The sequence below is a fragment of the Rhipicephalus microplus genome, unplaced genomic scaffold (assembly GCF_043290135.1).
Source record: "Rhipicephalus microplus isolate Deutch F79 unplaced genomic scaffold, USDA_Rmic scaffold_17, whole genome shotgun sequence".
NCBI classification, from domain to species: Eukaryota; Metazoa; Arthropoda; class Arachnida; order Ixodida; family Ixodidae; genus Rhipicephalus; species Rhipicephalus microplus.
The window spans coordinates 8,708,166-8,718,758 of NW_027464590.1; the positions used below are offsets into that span (position 1 = coordinate 8,708,166).

Here is a 10,593-nt window from a genome sequence, read left to right on the forward strand (position 1 = left end):
TCACCACCGTCAGAACATTTCTCCAAAGCTATCAGCGCAAAGAAAAAAAAGAGACACACCGCTCTCGGAAGGGCTTGAACCTCCTACCTTTTAGTTAACAGCCGAACGCGCTAGCCAAAGCGTCATGGAGGTACTCGTGCTCCACTCTCACCACCATCAGAACATTTTTTCAAAGGTATCAGCGCAACGAAAAAAAGAGACGCACAGCTCATGGGAGGGATCGAGCTTCCAACCTTTTGGTTAACAGCCAAACACGCTAGCCAATTGCGCCACAGAGACAGTCGTGCTCCACCCTCACCACGGTCAGACCACTTCTCCAAAGATATCAGCGCAAACAAAAAAAAAGAGACACACCGCTCTCGGGAGGGCTCGAACCTCCAACCTTTTACTTAACAGCTGACGCAATAGCAGATTGCGCTACGGAGACAGTCGTGCTCCCCTCTCACCACCGTCAGAACATTTCTCCAAAGCTATCAGCGAAAAGAAAAAAAGATACACACCGCTCTCGGGAGGGCTCGAACCTCCAACCTTTTAGTTAACAGCCGAACGCGCTAGCCAATAGCGTGACGGAGGTACTCGTGCTGAACTCTCACCACCATCAGAACATTTTTCAAAGGTATCAGCGCAAAGAAAAAAAAAGACACATCGCTCATGGGAGGGATCGAACCTCCAACCTTTTGGTTAACAGCCAAACGCGCTAGCCAATTGCGCCACGGAGACAGTCGTGCTCCACTCTCACCACCGTCAGAACATTTCTCCAAATCTATCAGCGCAAAGAGAAAAAAGAGACTCACCATTCTCGGGAGGGCTCGAACCTCCAACCTTTTGGTTAACAGCCGCTCGCGCTAGCCAATGGCGCCAAGGAGATAGTCGTGCTCTACTCTCACCACAGTCAGAACATTTCTCCAAAGCTATCAGCGCAAAGAAAAAAAGAGACACACCACTCTCGGGAGGGCTCGAACTTCCAACCTTTTGGTTAACAGCCGAACGCTCTAGCCAGTTGCGTCACAGGGTAGTCGTGCTCCACTCTCACCACGGTCAGAACACTCCTCCAAAGATATCAGCGCAAACAAAAGGAAGAGACACACCACTCTCAGGAGGGCTCGAACCTCCAACCTTTTGGTTAACAGTTGATCGCGCTAGCCGATTCTGCCACGGAAACAGTCGTGCTCCACACTCACCACCGTCACAACATTTCTCCAAAGCTATCAGCGCAAAGAAAAAAAAGAGACACACCGCTCTCGGGAGGGCTCGAACCTCCAACCTTTTGCTTAACAGCCGACGCACTAGCAGATTGCGCCACGGAGACAGTCGTGCTCCACTCTCACCACCGTCAGAACATTTCTCCAAAGCTATCAGCGCAAAGAAAAAAAGAGACTCACCGCTGTCAGGACGGCTCGAACCTCCAACCTTTTGGTTAACAGTTGATCGCGCTAGCCGATTCTGCCACGGAAACAGTCGTGCTCCACTCTCACCACCTTCAGAACATTTCTCCAAAGATATCAGTGCAAAGAAAAAAAAGCGACACACCGCTCTGGGGTGGGCTCGAACATCCAACCTTTTGCTTAACAGCCGAACGCGCTAGCAAATTGCACCACGGAGACAGTCGTGCTCCACTCTCACCACGGTCAGAACACTTCTCCAAAGATATCAGTGCAAACAAAAAAAGAGACACAGCGCTCTCGGGAGGGCTCGAACCTCCATCCTTTTGCTTGACAGCCGACACAATAGCAGATTGCGCTACGGAGACAGTCGTGCTCCACTCTCACCACCGTGAGAACATTTTTACAAAGCTATCAGCGCAAAGAAAAAAAAAGAGACACACCGCTCTCGGGAAGGCTCGAACCTCCAACCTTTTAGTTAACAGCCGAACGCGCTAGCCAATAGCGTCACGGAGGTACTCGTGCTGCACTCTCACCACCTTCAGAACAATTTTTCGAAGGTATCAGCGCAAAGAAAAAAAGAGACATACCGCTCATGGGAGGGATCGAACCTCCAACCTTTTGGTTAACAGCCAAACGCGCTAGCCAATGGTGCCAATGAGATAGTCGTGCTCCACTCTCACCACGGTCAGAACACTTCTCCAAAGATATCAGCGCAAAGAAAAAAAAGAGACAGACCGCTCTCGGAAGGGCTCGAACCTCCAACATTTTGGTTAACAGCCGAACGCACTAGCCAATTGCGTCACGGAGGTTGTCGTGCTCCACTCTCACCACCATCAGAACATTTTTCCAGAGGTATCAGCGCAAAGAAAAAAAAGAGACACACCGCTCTCGGGAGGGCTCGAACCTCCAACCTTTTGGTTAACAGTTCATCGCGCTAGCCGATTCTGCCACGGAAACAGTCGTGGTCCACTCTCACCACCGTAAGAACATTTCTCCAAAGCTATCAGCGCAAAGAAAAAAAAGAGACTCACCACTCTCGGGAGGGCTCGAACCTCCAACCTTTTGGTTAACAGCCGAACGCGCTAGCCAATAGCGTCACGGAGGTACACGTGCTCCACTCTCGCCACCATCTGAACATTTTTTTCAAAGGTATCAGTGCAAAGAAAAAGAAACACACCGCTCAAGGGAGGGATTGAACCTCCAACCTTTTGGTTAACAGCCAAACGCACTAGCCAATTGCGCCACGGAGACAGTCGTGCTCCACTCTCACCACCGTCAGAACATTTCTCCAAAGATATCAGTGCGAAGAAAAAAAGTGACACACCGCACATGGGAGGGCTCGAACATCCAACCTTTTGGTTAACAGCCGATCGCGCTAGCCATTGCACCACGCACCCAACCGCGCTCCACTCTCACCACCGTCAGAACGTTTCTCTAAAGCTATCAGCGCAAAGAAAAAAAAGAGACACACCGCTCTCAGGAGGACTCGAACCTCCAACCTTTTGGTTAACAGCCGAACGCGCTAGCAAAATGAGTCACGGAGGTAGTCGTGCTCCACTCTCACCAACATCAGAACATTTTTCCAGAGGTATCAGCGCAAAGAAAAAAAGAGACACACCGCTCTCAGGAGGGCTCGAACCTCCAACCTTTTGTTTAACAGCTGATCGCGCTAGCCGATTCTGCCACGGAAACAGTCGTGCTCCACTCTCACCACCGTCAGAACATTTCTCCAAAGCTATCAGCGCAAAGAAAAGAAAGAGACACACCGCTCTCGGGAGGGCTCGAACCTCCAACCTTTTGCTTAACAGCCGACGCACTAGCAGATTGCGCCAAGGAGACAGTCGCGCTCCACTTTCACCACCATCAGAACATCTCTCCAAAGCTATCAGCGCAAAGAAAAAAAAAGAGACACACCGCTCTCGGGAGGGCTCGAACCTCCAACCGTTTGGTTAACAGCCGAACGCGCTAGCCAATTGCGTCACGGAGGTAGTCGTGCTCCACTCTCACCACGGTCAGAACACTTCTTCAAAGATATCAGCGCAAACAAAAAAAGAGACACGCCGCTCTCGGGAGGGCTCGAACCTCCAACCTTTTGGCTAACAGTTGATCGCGCTAGCTGATTCTGCCACGAAAACAGTCGTGCTCCACTCTCACTACCATCAGAACATTTCTCCAAAGCTATCAGCGCAAAGAAAAAAAAAGAGACACACCACTCTCAGGAGGGCTTGAACCTCCAGACTTTTAGTTAACAGCCGAACGCGCTAGCCAATAGCGTCACGGAGGTACTCGTACTCCACTTTCACCACGGTCAGAACACTTCTCCGAAGATATCAGTGCGAAGAAAAAAAGTGACACACCGCTCATGGGAGGGCTCGAACATCCAACCTTTTGGTTCACAGCCGATCGCGCTAGCCATTGCACCACGCACCCAACCGCGCTCCACTCTTACCACCGTCAGAACGTTTCTCCAAAGCTATCAGCGCAAAGAAAAAAAAGAGACACACCGCTCTCAGGAGGACTTGAACCTCCAACCTTTTGGTTAACAGTTCATCGCGCTAACCGATTCTGCCACGGAAACAGTCGTGCTCCACTCTCACCACCGTCAGAACATTTCTCCAAAGCTGTCAGCGCAAAGAAAAAAAGAGACACACCGCTCTCGGGAGGGCTTGAACCTCCAACCTTTTAGTTAACAGCCGAACGCGATAGCCAATAGCGTCACGGAGGTACACGTGCTCCACTCTCGCCACCATCAGAACATTTTTCCAAAGATGTCAGCGCAAACAAAAAAAAGAGACACACCGCTCTCGGGAGGGCTTGAACCTCCAAGCTTTTGCTTAACAGCCGACGCAATAGCAGATTGCGCTACGGAGACAGTCGTGCTCCACTCTCACCACCGTCAGAACATTTCTCCAAAGCTATCAGCGCAAAGAAAAAAAGAGACACACCGCTCTCGGGAGGGCTCGAACCTCCAAAATTTTAGTTAACAGCCGAACGCGCTAGCCAATAACGTCACGGAGGTACTCGTGCTGCACTCTCACCACCATCAGAACAATTTTTCAAAGGTATCAGCGCAAATGAAAAAAGAGACACACCGCTTATGGGAGGGATCGAACCTCCAACCTTTTGGTTAACAGCCAAACGTGCTAGCCAATTGCGCCACGGAGACAGTCGTGCTCCACTCTCACCACCGTCAGAACATTTCTCCAAAGCTATCAGCGCAAAGAAAAAAAAGAGACTCACCACTCTCGGGAGGGCTCGAACCTCCAACGTTTTGGTTAACAGCCGATCGCGCTAGCCAATGGTGCCAAGAAGATAGTCGTGCTCTACTCTCACCACAGTCAGAACATTTTTCCAAAGCTATCAGAGCAAAGAAAAAAAGAGACACACCACTCTCAGGAGGATTCGAACCTCCAACCTTTTGGTTAACAGCCGAACGCGCTAGCCATTGCACCACGCACCCAACCGCGCTCCACTCTCACTACCTTCAGAACATTTTTCCAAAGGTATCAGCGCAAAGAAAAAAGAGACACAACGCTCAAGGGAGGTTTCGAACCTTCAACCTTTTGGTTAACAGCCCAATGTGCTAGCCAATTGCGCCACGCAGACAGTCCTGCTCCACTCTCACCACAGTCAGAACACTTCTCCAAAGATATCAGTGCCAAGAAAAAAAAGCGGCACACTGCTCATGGGAGCGCTCGAACCTCCAACCTTTTGATTAACAGCCGATCGCGCTACCCAATTGCGCCAAGGAGATAGTCGTGCTCTACTTTCACCAGAGTCAGAACATTTCTCCAAAGCTATCAGCGCAAAGAAAAAAAAGAGACACACCACTCTCGGGAGGGCTCGAACCTCCAACCTTTTGGTTAACAGCCGAACGCACTAGCCAGTTGCGTCACGGAGGTAGTCGTGCTCCACTCTCACCACGGTCAGAACACTTCTCCGAAGATATCAGCGCAAACAAAAGGAAGAGACACACCACTCTCAGGAGGGCTCGAACCTCCAACCTTTTGGTTAACAGTTGATCGCGCTAGCCGATTCTGCCACGGAAACAGTCGTGCTCCACACTCACCACCGTCAGAACATTTCTCCAAAGCTATCAGCGCAAAGAAAAAAAGAGACACAACGCTCATGGGAGGTTTCGAACCTCCAACCTTATGGTTAGCAGCCCAACGCACTACCCAATTGCGCCACGGAGACAGACGTGCTCCACTCTCACCACGGTCAGAACACTTCTCCAAAAATATCAGTGCAAAGAAAAAAAGCGACACACCACTCTCGGGAGGACTCGAACCTCCAACATTTTGGTTAACAGCCAAACGCGCTAGCCAAAGCGTCCCGGAGGTACTCGTGCTCCACTCTCACCACCATCAGAACATTTTTTTCAAAGGTATCAGCGCAACGAAAAAAAGAGACGCACCGCTCATGGGAGGGATCGAACTTCCAACCTTTTGGTTAACAGCCAAACACGCTAGCCAATTGCGCCACAGAGACAGTCGTGCTCCACCCTCACCACGGTCAGAACACTTCTCCAAAGATATCAGCGCTAACAAAAGAGACACAGCGCTATCGGGAGGGCTCGAACCTCCATCCTTTTGCTTAACAGCCGACGCAATAGCAGATTGCGCTACGGAGACAGTCGTGCTCCACTCTCACCACCGTGAGAACATTTCTCCAAAGCTATCAGCGCAAAGAAAAAAAAGAGACACACCGCTCTCGGGAGGGCTCGAACCTCCAACCTTTTAGTTAACAGCCGAACGCGCTAGCCAATAGCGTCATGGAGGTACTCGTGCTGCACTCTCACCACCTTCAGAACATTTTTTCAAAGGTATCAGCGCAAAGAAAAAAAGAGACACATCGCTCTCGGGAGGACTTGAACCTCCAACCTTTTGGTTAACAGTTCATCGCGCTAACCGATTCTGCCACGGAAACAGTCGTGCTCCACTCTCACCACCGTCAGAACATTTCTCCAAAGCTGTCAGCGCAAAGAAAAAAAGAGACACACCGCTCTCGGGAGGGCTTGAACCTCCAACCTTTTAGTTAACAGCCGAACGCGATAGCCAATGGCGTCACGGAGGTACACGTGCTCCACTCTCACCACCATCAGAACATTTTTCCAAAGGTATCGGCGCAAAGAAAAAAGAGACACACTGCTCATGGGAGGTTTCGAACCTCCAACCTTTTTGTTAACAGCAAAACGCGCTAGGCAATTGCGCTACGGAGACAGTCGTGCTCCACTCTCACCACGGTCAGAACACTTCTCCAAAGATATCAGCGCAAACAAAAGAGACAGACCGCTCTCGGAAGGGCTCGAACCTCCAACCTTTTGGTTAACAGTTGATCGCGCTAGCCGATTCTGCCACGGAAACAGTCATGCTTCACTCTCACTACCGTCAGAACATTTCTCCAAAGCTATCAGCGCAAAGAAAAAAAAGAGACACACCGCTCTAGGGATTGCTCGAGCCTCCAACCTCTTGCTTAACAGCTGACGCAATAGCAGATTGCGCCACGGAGACAGTCGTGCTCCACTCTCACCACCGTCAGAACATTTCTCCAAAGCTATCAGCGCAAAGAAAAAAAAGAGACACACCGCTCTCGGAAGGGCTTGAACCTCCTACCTTTTAGTTAACAGCCGAACGCGCTAGCCAAAGCGTCATGGAGGTACTCGTGCTCCACTCTCACCACCATCAGAACATTTTTTCAAAGGTATCAGCGCAACGAAAAAAAGAGACGCACAGCTCATGGGAGGGATCGAGCTTCCAACCTTTTGGTTAACAGCCAAACACGCTAGCCAATTGCGCCACAGAGACAGTCGTGCTCCACCCTCACCACGGTCAGACCACTTCTCCAAAGATATCAGCGCAAACAAAAAAAAAGAGACACACCGCTCTCGGGAGGGCTCGAACCTCCAACCTTTTACTTAACAGCTGACGCAATAGCAGATTGCGCTACGGAGACAGTCGTGCTCCCCTCTCACCACCGTCAGAACATTTCTCCAAAGCTATCAGCGAAAAGAAAAAAAGATACACACCGCTCTCGGGAGGGCTCGAACCTCCAACCTTTTAGTTAACAGCCGAACGCGCTAGCCAATAGCGTGACGGAGGTACTCGTGCTAAACTCTCACCACCATCAGAACATTTTTCAAAGGTATCAGCGCAAAGAAAAAAAAAGACACATCGCTCATGGGAGGGATCGAACCTCCAACCTTTTGGTTAACAGCCAAACGCGCTAGCCAATTGCGCCACGGAGACAGTCGTGCTCCACTCTCACCACCGTCAGAACATTTCTCCAAATCTATCAGCGCAAAGAGAAAAAAGAGACTCACCATTCTCGGGAGGGCTCGAACCTCCAACCTTTTGGTTAACAGCCGCTCGCGCTAGCCAATGGCGCCAAGGAGATAGTCGTGCTCTACTCTCACCACAGTCAGAACATTTCTCCAAAGCTATCAGCGCAAAGAAAAAAAGAGACACACCACTCTCGGGAGGGCTCGAACTTCCAACCTTTTGGTTAACAGCCGAACGCTCTAGCCAGTTGCGTCACAGGGTAGTCGTGCTCCACTCTCACCACGGTCAGAACACTCCTCCAAAGATATCAGCGCAAACAAAAGGAAGAGACACACCACTCTCAGGAGGGCTCGAACCTCCAACCTTTTGGTTAACAGTTGATCGCGCTAGCCGATTCTGCCACGGAAACAGTCGTGCTCCACACTCACCACCGTCACAACATTTCTCCAAAGCTATCAGCGCAAAGAAAAAAAAGAGACACACCGCTCTCGGGAGGGCTCGAACCTCCAACCTTTTGCTTAACAGCCGACGCACTAGCAGATTGCGCCACGGAGACAGTCGTGCTCCACTCTCACCACCGTCAGAACATTTCTCCAAAGCTATCAGCGCAAAGAAAAAAAGAGACTCACCGCTGTCAGGACGGCTCGAACCTCCAACCTTTTGGTTAACAGTTGATCGCGCTAGCCGATTCTGCCACGGAAACAGTCGTGCTCCACTCTCACCACCTTCAGAACATTTCTCCAAAGATATCAGTGCAAAGAAAAAAAAGCGACACACCGCTCTGGGGTGGGCTCGAACATCCAACCTTTTGCTTAACAGCCGAACGCGCTAGCAAATTGCACCACGGAGACAGTCGTGCTCCACTCTCACCACGGTCAGAACACTTCTCCAAAGATATCAGTGCAAACAAAAAAAGAGACACAGCGCTCTCGGGAGGGCTCGAACCTCCATCCTTTTGCTTGACAGCCGACACAATAGCAGATTGCGCTACGGAGACAGTCGTGCTCCACTCTCACCACCGTGAGAACATTTTTACAAAGCTATCAGCGCAAAGAAAAAAAAAGAGACACACCGCTCTCGGGAAGGCTCGAACCTCCAACCTTTTAGTTAACAGCCGAACGCGCTAGCCAATAGCGTCACGGAGGTACTCGTGCTGCACTCTCACCACCTTCAGAACATTTTTTCGAAGGTATCAGCGCAAAGAAAAAAAGAGACATACCGCTCATGGGAGGGATCGAACCTCCAACCTTTTGGTTAACAGCCAAACGCGCTAGCCAATGGTGCCAATGAGATAGTCGTGCTCCACTCTCACCACGGTCAGAACACTTCTCCAAAGATATCAGCGCAAAGAAAAAAAAGAGACAGACCGCTCTCGGAAGGGCTCGAACCTCCAACATTTTGGTTAACAGCCGAACGCACTAGCCAATTGCGTCACGGAGGTTGTCGTGCTCCACTCTCACCACCATCAGAACATTTTTCCAGAGGTATCAGCGCAAAGAAAAAAAAGAGACACACCGCTCTCGGGAGGGCTCGAACCTCCAACCTTTTGGTTAACAGTTCATCGCGCTAGCCGATTCTGCCACGGAAACAGTCGTGGTCCACTCTCACCACCGTAAGAACATTTCTCCAAAGCTATCAGCGCAAAGAAAAAAAAGAGACTCACCACTCTCGGGAGGGCTCGAACCTCCAACCTTTTGGTTAACAGCCGAACGCGCTAGCCAATAGCGTCACGGAGGTACACGTGCTCCACTCTCGCCACCATCTGAACATTTTTTTCAAAGGTATCAGTGCAAAGAAAAAGAAACACACCGCTCAAGGGAGGGATTGAACCTCCAACCTTTTGGTTAACAGCCAAACGCACTAGCCAATTGCGCCACGGAGACAGTCGTGCTCCACTCTCACCACCGTCAGAACATTTCTCCAAAGATATCAGTGCGAAGAAAAAAAGTGACACACCGCACATGGGAGGGCTCGAACATCCAACCTTTTGGTTAACAGCCGATCGCGCTAGCCATTGCACCACGCACCCAACCGCGCTCCACTCTCACCACCGTTAGAACGTTTCTCCAAAGCTATCAGCGCAAAGAAAAAAAAGAGACACACCGCTCTCAGGAGGACTCGAACCTCCAACCTTTTGGTTAACAGCCGAACGCACTAGCCAATTGCGTCACGGAGGTTGTCGTGCTCCACTCTCACCACCATCAGAACATTTTTGCAGAGGTATCAGCGCAAAGAAAAAAAAAGAGACACACCGCTCTCAGGAGGGCTCGAACCTCCAACCTTTTGGTTAACAGTTGATCGCGCTAGCCGCTTCTGCCACGGAGACAGTAGTGCTCCACTCTCACCACCTTCAGAACATTTTTCCAAAGGTATCAGCGCAAAGAAAAAAGAGACACACCGCTCATGGGAGGTTTCGAACCTCCAACCTTTCTGTTAACAGCAAAAGGCGCTAGGCAATTGCGCTACGGAGACAGTCGTGCTCCACTCTCACCACCTTCAGAACATTTTTCCAAAGGTATCAGCGCAAAGAATAAAGAGACACACCGCTCATGGGAGATTTCGAACCTCCAACCTTTCTGTTAACAGCAAAACGCGCTAGGCAATTGTGCTACGGAGACAGTCGTGCTCCACTCTCACCACGGTCAGAACACTTCTCCAAAGATATCAGCGCAAAAAAAAAGAGACAGACCGCTCTCGGAAAGGCTCGAAACTCCTACTTTGGGTAACAGTTGATCGCGCTAGCCGATTCTGCCACGGAAACAGTCATGCTCCACTCTTACTACCGTCAGAACATTTCTCCAAAGCTATCAGCGCAAAGAAAAAAAAGAGACACACCGCTCTAGGGAGGGCTCCAGCCTCCAACCTTTTGCTTAACAGCTGACGCATTAGCAGATTTCGGCCAAGGAGAAAGTCGTGCTCCACTCTCA

General features: G+C 50.4%; 2 non-coding genes across 2 annotated transcripts; both read right to left on the minus strand.

Moving 5' to 3' along the window:
* Nucleotides 1-646: 646 nt before the first annotated feature.
* On the minus strand, nt 647-719 carry TRNAN-GUU (transfer RNA asparagine (anticodon GUU)). The gene has a single exon. It is a non-coding gene; the product is annotated as a tRNA-Asn (tRNA).
* A 6,840-nt stretch (nt 720-7,559) lies between these two features.
* On the minus strand, nt 7,560-7,632 carry TRNAN-GUU (transfer RNA asparagine (anticodon GUU)). The gene has a single exon. It is a non-coding gene; the product is annotated as a tRNA-Asn (tRNA).
* Between the last annotated feature and the right edge of the window lie 2,961 nt (nt 7,633-10,593).